This window comes from Pecten maximus, chromosome 2 (assembly GCF_902652985.1).
Source record: "Pecten maximus chromosome 2, xPecMax1.1, whole genome shotgun sequence".
NCBI classification, from domain to species: domain Eukaryota; kingdom Metazoa; phylum Mollusca; class Bivalvia; order Pectinida; family Pectinidae; genus Pecten; species Pecten maximus.
The window spans coordinates 9,001,863-9,015,616 of NC_047016.1; positions in this window are offsets into that span (position 1 = coordinate 9,001,863).

Sequence of the window (13,754 nt, forward strand, 5' to 3'; positions counted from 1 at the left end):
GCCCCAAACTCACCTCTTTAACAATTTGTCTTAAAATTACCTTCTCACTAATATCAGATTATTAAAATTTGGTAAAGGAGGCATTTTTTTGGTTGAGATTGGTTCACCGCCGCCAAAACGAAATATTAATTGCTTGTACGCACATACATGGTAAAGTCCAGTCAGGCAAATCCATCTACTCTATGCTAAAGATACTTGTGAGAGCAATAGCTTGGCTCTTTTTCATGTTTGGTTATTTGTGGGACTTAAAATTAATCGTGGTTACATCTTACCACAAAGTATCTCTAAAGAGGAAACATTTAGGATCCAAATGACATTATTTGTTATTTTGAGAAACTACATGTTCAGACAAACAACTTTATATATTACATGACCATTCAACGCAATTTTTAGATATTCATTCGTGTTTGAAATTCAACATTATTCTGCTATATACATCTTTAGATGACACTTTAGGTCTAAGCATCCCAACAAATCCTCCTGTTTTATTTACATATCGTCATCACAGGTCTAGATATACATGTACTTACAAATTCTCCTAACTACACACCGACATTGCATTTTTCGAAAACAAACAGTTCACCAATTACAAAAGGACAAGACAGATATGACCCACCAAAGGTCAGTAAACCTGTAACTACAGATATAACCCACCAATGGTCGGTAAACCTGTAACTACAGATATAACCCACCAGTAGTCGGTAAACCTGTAACTAACTACAGATATAACCCACCAGTGGTCGGTAAACCTGTAACTACAGATATAACCCACCAATGGTCGGTAAACCTGTAACTACAGATATAACCCACCAGTAGTCGGTAAACCTGTAACTAACTACATATATAACCCACCAGTGGTCGGTAAACCTGTAACTACATATATAACCCACCAGTGGTCGGTAAACCTGTAACTACAGATATAACCCACCAGTGGTCGGTAAACATGTAACTAACTACAGATGTAGCCCTTGGACTACTTGTAACTAACTAACTAACCAACAAGCAGGCGGTAAAGCTGTACTCGACTAACCAATCGATAGGCGGCAAAGCTATAATCTACTACATATGTAGCCAATCAAATGGCTATCTAAAAAAGTGTGCATATTTGATAATAAAGCTTAAATACGAGAATCCAACCTCCTTGTGATGAAACATCCAGTCTCCATATCACTATATTATATCCTCTATGGCCTAAACCAAAGATAAAATTTCTAGTACAAGAAAATTAACCAATCTACTGTCGGAAAACAGCTTATCTGGCCAAAACAAACAAGCTATATAACGTCCATGGTAGCGGAGTATTCAATGAGCAGTTCCAACAATGATACTAAGTTAGACTCAAGGGACATTCCAAAAAAAAAGGAGCTAGAAACCCATTGATCTGCGAATCTACTGTAAAGCTGCAGGTACGGCATCCAGCTTGAAGTCATCACAATATAAATTGTTGTCTACCTTCTGGGCCAGCTGTGTCACGAAGAAGGCATAACAGCAATGGCAACAAGTAACGTAACTACTTTCAGAACGCGTCTACCCAGAAAAATAGCACAATTCCAGTGCAATGCCGTGAACAGAGGTACCCCCTGTACATCGCTTCCGTCGATCTGATCGAGGCGTTTGACTTGGACAGCCGAGAAGTCTCTTTACTGTCTTACACAGAATCGAATGTCCCTAGTCTCCTTAATATGATCCTGTTCATCTAAGACGACATCATCGGTACGCATGTGGGTGTTGTTCATTAGTGCAGTCATGTATACAAAGGGAGATCACTCATTCGTATACCTCAATCACATCCACACATCGCACACACACAATACACACATAATACACACACAATACACACACAATACACACACAATACACACATAATACACACACAATACACACATAATACACACATAATACAATCACAGCAATACTTTGATTATTACTAACATATTATATAAACTACATGCAACTCAGATATTGGCAGATATTGACCAAAAGTCCATATGCATATATCTGCACTGGTCATATCTTTTTTGATAAGACCGATCCCTACAGACCTCAGAAACACTCTTTCCTTAGGGACTCATGAGACAGCAGCTGATTGGCTGAATGAGTGTTGTGTGAGTACATGTTGTCGATTTGTGATGAGGCGTCCTGATACAGCCACCCAACTATCATTACCCAAATGGGATTTTTCGACCGCCATCTGTTGGATTTTTAATGTTTAAATTATGCATTTCTGCATTAATACATTAATATTATTTAGATATTTATTCATTATACGTTAAAACTTAGTAATTCTAGTCAGTAATATTGGATTTGCCACGAGAAATTGTCACTGCTACCCGCTGTTTGGACTGAGATTTGCGGGAGGAAATTAACCTGCCGCGTAGAAAAAGAAAAAATATTAACTACATTGCACGCGCTGCCATCACATCGATTCAGCTCGCGATGTTATTTTCTCAAACATTTTAGTTATAGTATTTATTTATCCAATTTTACCATCTGTACACCACCTAAGATGTTTTCTAATTAATTATAATAGGCCCTCGGCATCAGATTCTTTGTCTGTAGAGGCTCTCCATATCCTACACCTGTTCTGCATTGTTGGGATTCCGTGGGATGGGGTAGAAGTGCAATCCTTTAGAGAGCACTGAACTCAATATTAGGTCAGACTATTGACTACTGTGTTGACCGTATTCGTGGTATGCTTGAGGAGTAGTCTTCAGGGGTTTGTGGCATGTTACTGGTGGAGCGATCGTCATCTCCTGTGGCTGGCCCAGACCGTCACGTTGGAATTTGTTAATTTGTTTTTGACGGAGGGAGGCACGTCTTAAACTCTCAAAATGGTGATTCCTTTTGGACAAGCGGGTTCGTGTAACCGTGTTGCTTTTCATACAAGATAAAAGCCGGTAGTAAGATGATGAGTTCTTTATTCTCAAGAGTTTCGACCAGTATTACACACAGCACATGTTGTACAAAACGTGAACACGAACGAGAACCAATACGGAAAGGAATGGAATGTAATGTACCGGTAGTCACTCTGGAATAAATATATAAAAATATACTAGACACTGAATAGCACGAACAGTAGAACTTGCGCACACATACATAGCTAAGGGAGATAACTCGCTATTATAATTTACATAAATAATTCCATTTTAGATAGAATTACTAAAATATCACAATAGATATATCCTTTACAATATTAAAGATTTACAAATTCATTGACTTCAATTAAATAATATTAATAATAACTTCTTACGAAGTATTATAACATTATAGTTAAATTCATAAGAATTACAGCTATATAAATGATCTACAGCCTATCATATATATACATCATTGAAGCATTTAGGTTACATAAATATTATATAACATTAACCATTTATAAATAAAATATATTAAATACCTGTGTATGGCACAGAGCCATCCTACACAATACTTCCAAGTTCTCTGTCAATATCTTTCTCTTTCAATATATTCTAAAATAATATAAATAACTATTTACTACATGTACTCTGATTACAAATAGATGAATATATTTCAAGAATCGAAATAACCATTTTCAAAACTATCAACTTTACACATTTACCTCTAGCTCTATAACTGAAATTACAGAAATAAGAAAATAACTAATTTTACCAAATACTTCAAAATTATCAATTATCTAAATTAGCTATACTTATAAAAATCAAAGAAATAATAGAAATAATAGAAACTTACTTTAACCTGTCTAAAATCTCGAACCAGGAAAATATACTTGTGGTCAGCTTGACCGACAGGAGTCTAACTATCCTAACAATAGCATTCCCGCCAAAACTGACCAACAAAGGAAATAAAAATAGTGACCAATAAAACGGCTGTGTGAAGTTAGCTCAACATACGACATACGACATTCAAAACTTCATATCTTGTGTTTTTACCAGCCAACGAGATAATTTTTGAATGTTCAGCGGCTCAACATACGACATACGACATTCAGATTTTGAATGTTCAGCCGCTGAACATACGACATACGACATTCAGATTTTGATTTTGAATGTTCAGCGGCTCGACATACGACATACGACATTCAAATTTTGAATGTTCAGCCGCTGAACATACGACATACGACATTCAGATTTTGAATGTTCAGCCGCTGAACATACGACATACGACATTCTAAACTTCATATCTTGTGTTTGTACCAGCCAACGAGGTAACTTTTGAATGTTCAGCGGCTCAACATACGACATACGACATTCAGATTTTGAATGTTCAGCCGCTGAACATACGACATACGACATTCAGATTTTGATTTTGAATGTTCAGCGGCTCGACATACGACATACGACATTCAAATTTTGAATGTTCAGCCGCTGAACATACGACATACGACATTCAGATTTTGAATGTTCAGCCGCTGAACATACGACATACGACATTCAAAACTTCATATCTTGTGTTTGTACCAGCCAACGAGGTAACTTTTGAATGTTCAGCCGCTGAACATACGACATACGACATTCAGATTTTGAATGTTCAGCCGCTGAACATACGACATACGACATTCAAAACTTCATATCTTGTGTTTTTACCAGCCAACGAGGTAACTTTTGAATGTTCAGCCGCTGAACATACGACATACGACATTCAGATTTTGAATGTTCAGCCGCTGAACATACGACATACGACATTCAAAACTTCATATCTTGTGTTTGTACCAGCCAACGAGGTAACTTTTGAATGTTCAGCGGCTCAACATACGACATACGACATTCAGATTTTGAATGTTCAGCCGCTGAACATACGACATACGACATTCAGATTTTGATTTTGAATGTTCAGCGGCTCGACATACGACATACGACATTCAAATTTTGAATGTTCAGCGGCTCAACATCCGACATACAACATTCAGATTTTGAATGTCCAGCCGCTGAACATACGACATACGACATTCAGATTTTGATTTTGAATGTTCAGCGGCTCGACATACGACATACGACATACGACATTCAAATTTTGAATGTTCAGCCGCTGAACATACGACATACGACATTCAGATTTTGAATGTTGAGCCGCTGAACATACGACATACGACATTCAAAACTTCATATCTTGTGTTTGTACCAGCCAACGAGGTAACTTTTGAATGTTCAGCGGCTCAACATACGACATACGACATACGACATTCAGATTTTGAATGTTCAGCCGCTGAACATACGACATTCAGATTTTGATTTTGAATGTTCAGCGGCTCGACATACGACATACGACATTCAATTTTGAATGTTCAGCCGCTGAACATACGACATACGACATTCAAATTTTGAATGTTCACCGGGTTTTAGCTGCGGGAGTTTTGCTGTAAATGCTCAGCCAGCCAACGAGATCCGGCAAACCGTTTAAAACGTTCATATCTTGTGTTTTTACCAGCCAACGAGGTATATTTTGAATGTTCAGCGGCTCAACATACGACATACGACATTCAAATATTGAATGTTCAGCCGCTGAACATACGACATACGACATTCAAAACTTCATATCTTGTGTTTTTACCATCCAACGAGGTAACTTTTGAATGTTCAGCGGCTGAACATACGACATACGACATTCAGATTTTGAATGTTCAGCCGCTGAACATACGACATACGACATTCAGATTTTGATTTTGAATGTTCAGCGGCTCGACATACGACATACGACATTCAAATTTTGAATGTTCAGCCGCTGAACATACGACATACGACATTCAAATTTTGAATGTTCACCAGGTTTTAGCTGCGGGAGTTTTGCTGTAAATGCTCAGCCAGCCAACGAGATCCGGCAAACCGTTTAAAACGTTCATATCTTGTGTTTTTACCAGCCAACGAGGTATATTTTGAATGTTCAGCGGCTCAACATACGACATACGACATTCAAATATTGAATGTTCGGCCGCTGAACATACGACATACGACATTCAAAACTTCATATCTTGTGTTTTTACCATCCAACGAGGTAACTTTTGAATGTTCAGCGGCTCAACATACGACATACGACATTCAGATTTTGAATGTTCAGCCGCTGAACATACGACATACGACATTCAGATTTTGATTTTGAATGTTCAGCGGCTCGACATACGACATACGACATACGACATTCAGATTTTGATTTTGAATGTTCAGCCGCTGAACATACGACATACGACATTCAAATTTTGAATGTTCAGCAGGTTTTAGCTGCGGGAGTTTTGCTGTAAATGCTCAGCCAGCCAACGAGATCCGGCAAACCGTTTAAAACGTTCATATCTTGTGTTTTTACCAGCCAACGAGGTATATTTTGAATGTTCAGCGGCTCAACATACGACATACGACATTCAAATATTGAATGTTCGGCCGCTGAACATACGACATACGACATTCAAAACTTCATATCTTGTGTTTTTACCATCCAACGAGGTAACTTTTGAATGTTCAGCGGCTGAACATACGACATACGACATTCAGATTTTGAATGTTCAGCCGCTGAACATACGACATACGACATTCAGATTTTGATTTTGAATGTTCAGCGGCTCGACATACGACATACGACATTCAAATTTTGAATGTTCAGCCGCTGAACATACGACATACGACATTCAAATTTTGAATGTTCACCGGGTTTTAGCTGCGGGAGTTTTGCTGTAAATGCTCAGCCAGCCAACGAGATCCGGCAAACCGTTTAAAACGTTCATATCTTGTGTTTTTACCAGCCAACGAGGTAACTTTTGAATGTTCAGCGGCTCAACATACGACATACGACATTCAGATTTTGAATGTTCAGCCGCTGAACATACGACATACGACATTCAGATTTTGATTTTGAATGTTCAGCGGCTCGACATACGACATACGACATACGACATTCAATTTTTGAATGTTCAGCCGCTGAACATACGACATACGACATTCAAATTTTGAATGTTCACCGGGTTTTAGCTGCGGGAGTTTTGCTGTAAATGCTCAGCCAGCCAACGAGATCCGGCAAACCGTTTAAAACGTTCATATCTTGTGTTTTTACCAGCCAACGAGGTATATTTTGAATGTTCAGCGGCTCAACATACGACATACGACATTCAAATATTGAATGTTCGGCCGCTGAACATACGACATACGACATTCAAAACTTCATATCTTGTGTTTTTACCATCCAACGAGGTAACTTTTGAATGTTCAGCCGCTGAACATACGACATACGACATACGACATTCAAATTTTGAATGTTCAGCCGCTGAACATACGACATACGACATTCAGATTTTGAATGTTATGAAGGTGTTATGTTCAATCCAAGTTTCATACCAATGGTAAAAATGAGGCATTAAAAAGGTTTTTAGGACATCTGACCCGAAGGGTCAGAATGACCTATAGTCATCATGCTTCGTCCGTCGTCGTGCGCCGTGCGCTGTCCGCCGTCCGCCGTGCGCCGTCCGCCGTGCGTAAACTTTTCACATTTCAATCTTCTTCTCAAGTTCCACCAGTGGGATTAAGCTGAAACTTGCCTGAAATGATCCTGAGATGGTCCTGACCAAGTGTTGTTATTTTTCGGGTCAGTCTGAAATCCAAGATGGCCGCAATAGCCGCCATTTTGAAAACACACTTTAAACTTCTTCTCAAGTTCCACCAGTGCTGTTTGGCTGAAACTTGCCAGAAATGATCCTGAGATGATCCCGACCAAGTGTTGTTATTTTTCGGGTCGGTCCGAAATCCAAGATGGCCGCCATAGCCGCTATCTTGAAAAACACATTTTAAACTTCTTCTCCAGTTCCACTGGTGCCATTGAGCTCGAAATTGGTGAGGATGTTAAGGAAGGAGGGCCAACAAAGTGTTGTTATTTTTTCGGCCTCGTAAAAACTTTGGCATGGCAGCAATGGCGGCCATTTTGTAACATGATTGCGCAATCATGGTTTTCCTGAACAACACCTATTTCAAACTTCTTCTAAAATTCTACCGGTGGGATTCAGCTCTAACTTACCAGAAATTATCCTTAGATTGTCCAGACCAAGTGTTATTATTTATTGGGTCGGTCAGAAATCCAAGATGGCCACCATGGCCAACAGTGCCACTATATACTTGCTACAGAGAATGCATACTACAATAATATAAGGGTTTTAATTTAGAGTCAGATGACCGTTAAGGCCCCTGGGCCTCTTGTTAAAGTTTCACGTTTACGAACCGTGCAGCCTTAACATTTATTATCATTTCCGTGGGCCTTTAGGAAATGTGATAAATGTTTGATTTAGATATGCATTGCTCAGACTATTTTACATACGTTTAAATCATGTCAACAAATATATATACATTGTATATACCGTGGAAAATCAAGAAAGGAATTCACAAAATAAACCCAAAAGAGTCAATAATTGATTTCTTCTTCATAACCAATGATCAGAATTTAACCAAATTCGGTCAGAAGCATCCCTATGGGGTGGGGACTCAAAATTGTACAAATGGTTGGGCTGAAACAGCTCATATTTGACTGGTAGCATCCTTTTAGGTAAGGATTCAAAATTTTATAAAGGAAGGAAATAATCCCCGGGGTGTAGAGGGCGGGGTCAAAAGGGATCAATTGGTTTAAACAACTTCTTTTCTGCACCTAAGCAATGGATATCACTCATATTTGTGTTGTAGCATCCCTATGGGGTTGCGCCAAAAGTCAATTTCATTTCATTGATTAATGCATTTTTTGGCATAAAAACCTCACGTACCCATATAAAATGCCTATGATATATTGACATTGCAATACCAGTGACAAATACATGTATACTTAATCATCATTCTTGTTTCATATCTCATGAAATCCAGGTGAGCGATACAGGTCCTCTGGGCCTCTTGTTAACTGTTGTTGCCATTGCTTAAAACAAATTGACCACTTCCACATTCCAATGACAGTACGGTCAGACGTGAAGCTATTTTGACTCTCTCAGTTTATTTTAAAATGAAAATATCTTACACATGGTCCTAATAATAAACTTTTGGCATTTATAGTATGACTTAAATGCTCAGTTTAACGGTAACGGTAATTATGTAAACTTCACCAAATGGAAACAACATGCTCTTGTATTCTTGTATTTGCCGATTAATACAAGTATGAAATAAATCCAAAGTCATTTCAAAAGAGCGAAAACATGGATACCCAGGCATAGAGAGTAGCTTAAACAAATCACTTTAGTTAATGACATACATCCGCATCATCACCCCCGATTCATGAAAATGAAAAGAGTGGTTCTTAATATTGTTTCACAAGGAAGACATGCGTCGGAAACCAAGTGTCCACATCTCGTGGAAGAGGTTAAAGCTGTTCAATTAATCCATATTTTTAGAATTCCCATGCACTTTTGAAGATAGGTTTTGATATTCAAACGGTTGAAAGTGAAGAGGCATGCTTACATGAAGGCTAAACTGAGTTTATTTTGTTTTTGTTTTTGTTTGTTTTTGTTTTTTTTTTGTTTTTGTTTTTGTAAGCTTTAAGACTTTACCTGCAACGTTTAATGACCCCTTGGCATCAAAATAAACATAAAGGTCATCTTCATCAGAGAGTGTCTGGCATATAGGTATTACTATGTCGGCGTCGGCGGTGTCGGCGGGGTCGTCGTTACAATGGTTTCTGTGCAATAACTTGAGTTCCCTTTGGCCAATCAACCTCAAACTTCAAACAGTGCTTGCTTGGGATGCTTTTCATGTTCAAAGGTCAAAGGTCAAGGTCACTGTAACTATTAATAGAAATTTGGTTTCTATGCAATAACTCAAGTTTCCTTGGGCCAATCAAACTCAAACTTTTTTAAGTTTTCCTTAGCCAATTAGGCTCAAACTTCATACAGTGCTTCCTTACCAAAAGTGCTTGCTTAGCTTGCTTTTCAGGTTCAAAGATCCAAGGTCACTGTTACTATAAATAGATGATATGTTTGATTAAGATAATTTGAGATCCCTTGGGCCAAGCAAACGCAAGGTCACTGTTACTATTGAATAGCTTTCATTTGGTTATGGAGATTGGAATGCACTAGATTTAGTGGGAAAATATGTTTCTCTTTATGTCACATACCTGTTAATATCATGTTTCTGTCTAACAATTGCAACATGATATAAAGAGTAAAGAGGAATGCACTGTTTCATTTGTGAGTTCGTTCATTGCATGAAAATCCATCTCGCAAATCATACATATTCGGTTGGAATAGATACAATGAATATCCAAGCTGAAGCTCTACCGGAATATTTGAATGAGGCTTCTCCTTTTTCCAGGATTTCGGAAATAATTTTCTCGATACCGTTAGAGTGGGTGCATACGAGGGATGATTGATATGTTGTGAGCCTCGTATTGAAGGAGGTTCTCAAGGATGGTCTTTTTAAGTCCTACTCTTCTCTGGCTATATAGGGCCGTGTACCAAAGGACTGGGTGGCATTTGGTAAGTTTATATTGACAATGTAGCACTATAAAGTAAACAAGACAATCGGCTTTTGCAAAATGAACAACATCAGTAAAAGAGCAGTGATCCTTTATTTTTCATCAACAAGGGGCCATGGGCCTTAACGGTCATCTGACTCTTAAGACCCTTATACAATTTTAGTACACATACTCTATAGCAAGTATAGTGGCACTGTTGACCATGGCGGACATCCTGGATTTTGGATTGCCCCAAAAAATAGCAACACTTGATCAGAATCATCTCAGGATCATTTCAGTTAAGTTAGAGCTGACTCCAACAAGTGGAACTTGAGAAGAAGTTTGAAATGGGTGTTGTTCAGGAAAACCATGATTGCGTAATCATGTTACAAAATGGCCGTCGTGACTGCCATGTCAAAGTTTTTATGAGGCTGAAAAAAACAACACTTTGTTTGCTCTCGTTCTTTAACACTCTCACCAATATCCAGCTCAATGGCACCCGTGGAACTGGAGAAGAAGTTTAAAATGTGTTTTTCAAGTTGGCTGCCATGATGGCCATCTTCGATTTCTGACGGACCGTAAAATAACAAAACTAGCTCAGGATTATCTCAAGATCTTTTCAGGCGAGTTTCAGCTAAATCTAAATGTTGGAATTTGAGAAGAAGTTTGAAATGAGAAAAAATTACGCACACCGAACGGCGCACGGCGCACGGCGGACGACGACGGACGAAGCACAATGAGTATAGGTCATCCTGGCCTTCGGGTTAGATGACCTAAAAAGTGTAACACCTAAGGACATTCATAATGATATGGTAGCAACACTAGGGAAAGATGCCCCCTACAGTGAAAAGGTACATTCGATTCTGACCGTGGATCTTGCAACAAGAAAGTGTTCGGCCCGATGGGTATCAAGACGTTTGACAGTTAATCAGAAACACACCAGGCGAACATTATCTTGTTCTAATCTTAAAGGTGCTACAACTCCGACAGATAGTATTTTTATCAATTAAAAAAAACGAATAAACTCGTATGTATTGTTCTTCAGGAATAAAAGTTACGCACTTGACATTATTACCACCCTCGGAAAGTTTCATCATCTTATTTATCTTTGAAACTAAAAAAGAAATAAAATAATTACTTGCGTCCCGAAGAAATTCCATTTCGCTCCGCCTCCATATTGAATGAAATACTGATGGCGCATGCGCTGAAAACAGAAAGTAGGAACCACATGGCGAAGCGAAAAAGGCAACATGTGTTAGCCTAACATCTCCAGAAAGAAGGAAGCATAAATTAGATTATGAAAAGAGAACGAAGAAAGGGAAGGGTTTCAATCGGAGACTGCACAGACCTATGGAATTATAAACAATGGAATTAGAACTCATGCGGAAATGACACAGTTGAGTTTTTGTTGGAGAGGCAAGTGTGTAACGTACATACATACGTAGTGTAATGTTCGGTCTGTTGTCATCTTTATTAAACCGTATTAAAGCATATGATGCGATTGAATCAACGGCTAGGATTTCTTTTGTGATATGTAGTGATTGCAGATTCACTACTTATAGTTCGCCATCTTTTAAAAACTTGTTGATAAATCACACCTGTATCAACCCAGCGAATTTGGACCGAGGGGGTAAAGCTAAAAAGGCGTTTCGGTTCGTCGGCGACGACAAGGCAAAGGATCGTGATTTTTCCCAACGGATAATATTGAAATGTTTATTTTGTTTTTATTTGCTATTTGCATTAAAAACTCGCAATTAAAAGTTGTAATTAAGTTAGGCAACAGGCAATATAAACAGTTGTCTTCTGTATGTAAATCTCATCCCAGAATGCACTGCGATCAAGGTCAAGCGTAGGCAAGGTAGATTATAATGTTCAAAAGTTCGAATCTTATTGGCTTCATTACGACAATAGTTGACCTTATTTGTAGGTCTGAAATAGGCATACATATATGGATTAATGTCATTTATTGTCAAAATAATAACAATTTATTAAACTCTGTTGGAGGTGTGGCATCTTTAACCTTTTTGAGGAAGATCCTGCCAACTTTCTTAACAAAGGAAACGGACGGAGAAATAAACGGACGACAGACGCCGCGCCATGGCATAAGCTCACTGGACCTTCGGTCCAAGTGAGCTAAAAATTGATTGCAGTGTTTGAATACTAATATAATGTATGAGAATGACAATGCAACAGTCGTTTGTATAATGCATGACAGTTCAGCAATCGTAGTAACAGGGTATGAGGGTAAAATTCGTTATTATTATACCTTTCCTTATTTTACACTATATAAAAGGTAGACAATAGAAATGCTATTTGAACCACATCCTCCAAAAATGCTATTAACAAGGTTAATAGTCAAAAGTGCCATTTACCCGGAATGAACGCACTAAGATTTTCGTGGGGTTTTTTTTTTTTCTTCGTTCATTCTGATTGGACAATGCATACGCGTTTTCGACACCAAGACGAAGCAGACAGTAATCGTTTAAGGGAATAATACAGGAACATTTCGGAAAAAGAAAATAATGCAAAAAGTGTTATTTACCTCACTTTACCTCACACACATACAATAACTGTATATTATAGAGTATGACAATGTAACAGTCTTCATTACACCTTTGCCTCTGATATGATACATTTAAGTGTAAAACGCCATGAATCCTAAGAAATCAGCAGGATGGCTGACTAATACCCCCGCAATCTGCACGAGTCAATGGTGAATTGGAACTGTTTATTAGAGGCTAACTAAGATAACCCAGTAATATAGTGACCAGTTGCAATAGCAACCATAATTTTGAAAAAAAAAGAAAGTGGCATGCACATCTACACATGGTCCTCTATATTTGTGTGAAGTTTCATTGAAATCGGCCCTTCGGTTTAGGAGGAGTTGTCCGGACAAACATAAAGTTATGGTTCTTATTGGAAAACCTTTTTGTAGAGACCAGTTGCCATAGCAACCATAATTTCGAAAGAAAAGAAAGTGGCATGCACATCTACACATGGTCCTCTATATTTGTGTGAAGTTTCATTGAAATTGGCCATTTAGTTTAGGAGGAGTTGTCCGGACAATCTTAAAGTTATGGTTCTTATCGGAAAACCTTTTTGTAGAGACCAGTTGCCATAGCAACCATAATTTTGAGAAAAATAAAGTGGCATGCACATCTACACATGATCATTAATATGTGTGTGTAGTTTAATCGGAATTGGCCCATCGGTTTAGGAGGAGTTATCCGGACAAAATGCGTCTACTGTAGACAGACGGACGGACGGACGGACGGACGGACGGACGGACAACCTGATTCCAGTATTCTCGGGAACTTTTTCATAAAAATCTTACCAAAATCGTTTAAATTGATATAAACAATGTATCAAATATGAAA